This window comes from Phalangium opilio, unplaced genomic scaffold (genome assembly GCF_054372755.1).
Source record: "Phalangium opilio isolate 3A_F unplaced genomic scaffold, DU_Popi_V2 ptg000106l_1, whole genome shotgun sequence".
Lineage (NCBI taxonomy): Eukaryota > Metazoa > Arthropoda > Arachnida > Opiliones > Phalangiidae > Phalangium > Phalangium opilio.
The window spans coordinates 2,418,218-2,420,319 of record NW_028324208.1 but is presented as its reverse complement, the minus strand read 5'-3'; the positions used below and the strand labels follow the sequence as shown (position 1 = coordinate 2,420,319).

The window sequence follows — 2,102 nt, the reverse complement described above, 5'->3', positions numbered from 1 at the left end:
ATCGGAGCTTGGCTGTCAGCGCTGGCCTAGAAGAAGGCAAGGCCGAGCTGAATCCCGAGGTTAAAAAGCTGTTGGCACGATATCCTGACGTTTTTAGCGGGACTGCAGGTAGAACGAATATTGTAGAACACAAAATAGAACTTACTAGCAAGGTTTCCATAAAGTCTCGTCCATACCCTTTGTTCCCTCCCAAGAAAGCAATTGTAGAGGAGTACATAAAAACCATGTTGGAGAAAGGGATAATTAGAAAAAGCCATTCGACATACGCGTCACCAATTGTGTTAGTACCCAAAAAGACAGGCGAACTTAGGCCCTGTGGGGACTACAGAAAGCTAAACGCAATCACAGTGCCAGATGTCTATCCTATGCCTTTGATTAGAGATCAAATGGATCAGTTGCAAGGGGCTGAATACTTCTCGGTAATAGACTTAAAGGATGGGTTTTGGCAAATTGCCATGGCCGAAAACTCCAAACACCTTACCGCCCTCATAACACACAAGGGTTTATTTGAGTACAATGTTCTCCCCTTTGGATTGCGAAATTCTCCCGCAACATTTCAGCGATGTATGGAAATCGTTTTCGAAACAGAATTAGGTGAATTTGTGAAAATTTATATAGACGATATTTTGGTCTATTCTGCATCCTTGGAAGATCATTTGGCTCATCTAAAAATAGTTTTTGAAAGGTTAAGGAAGGCCGGTCTGACTGCAAAAATGTCCAAATGTATATTTTTGCAGCCTTGTGTGAAGTATTTGGGCCACATTGTAGGGAAGGACGGAATCCAACCCGATCCGAACAGGATCAAAGCTATCGCCGAATATCCTCCGCCAGGGAACGTAAAGGCTGTGCGTTCTTTTTTGGGACTAGTGGGGTGGTAACGGGAATTCATTGACCGTTTCTCGGAAATAGCAGTACCCCTAACAAACTTGACAAAAGGAGGAAGCAAATTCAGGGGCCGTATTCTGCAGAAAAAGTATGCTCCTCCCCCGGACTTAAGCTCGCTGATTGGTCGGTCAGGATCGAACTTAGGGCTTTTCATTGGCGGTGGCGGTTGTGGGGCAAATCTCACTTAAGACTTGTGATAGGTTGAAATTTTTGAGCAGACGACATTGACACGTGAAAAATATACACCAAATTCAAAGTAGTAATTTTAGAACTCGGCAAACCGTTCAGCATCATGAACCGGTTAATTGACCGGTTTTTTTGCTTTCTTTTTTCAACGGAACTTAGCAGACTACATTTCGTCGTTGCTAATGGCGGTAATGGCAGGTAATGGATTATATTGTTCTTGGTGTTGTTGACTTTAGAAAGAAAGACAACTAAATTATTGTATTAAATACTGTTAGTTTAAAAAATATAAGGGTTTGCGTTGTTATAATTTAAAAAATATGCCTTTGTTTTGTGGGAAAATGAAGTCGAACTCTGCCCGAAGTCGAAAAGGATTTACACCGAGGCTTATGACGAAGAAAGTGCTCTGTAGACTGTAGTAAGTAGTAAAGAATGATTTTATTGTTTCTGTTATTGACTTATTGTTTGGTTCTGTAAGATAAGTTTCAAGCAACAGAGGCACCCTAGTAAATGATTGGAACATGAAATGAGGCACCATCCCATAGCGAAGGTATTTCGTCATTCACTGGCCATGACCAAGATAACTGTGTTTTGATACAAATATGATTGCCTAATCCTTATGGGTCATGAAAGCCTGATTCGTTATACTTATAATATATATTCCATGACTATCACAGCCATGTTCCCTGGCACTTGGCACCATGAACTGTACCTATTTTATAATCAAAGCACCAACAGCGAAAGAAATACTTCTACCTTTTATTAAGCAACTATTGCATTAATGTTGGGTCATTGCAGGCGCGTTTCAGATACTTTGTAGTGCTGAAATTTTGGACTTTCAATTTGTAAAACTAATAAATTTTTACCTCTCCGAGGGACGATGTCGTCACAGAGAGGTATAACACCGTAAATGAACCTGTAGGAAACGTTTCCCCCTACCACCGTAAATGAACCTGTAGGAAACGTTTCCCCCTACCACCGTAAATGAACCTGTAGGAAACGTTTCCCCCTACCACCGTAAATGAACCCGTAGG

At 41.2% G+C, this 2,102-nt stretch overlaps 1 long non-coding RNA gene across 1 annotated transcript; it reads left to right on the top strand.

The window, feature by feature from the left end:
- Window positions 1-1,357: 1,357 nt before the first annotated feature.
- LOC149623944 (uncharacterized) lies at window positions 1,358-1,852 on the top strand. Its single transcript, XR_016374666.1, has 3 exons — window positions 1,358-1,486; window positions 1,547-1,618; window positions 1,798-1,852. It is a non-coding gene; the product is annotated as an uncharacterized LOC149623944 (long non-coding RNA).
- Window positions 1,853-2,102: the final 250 nt, after the last annotated feature.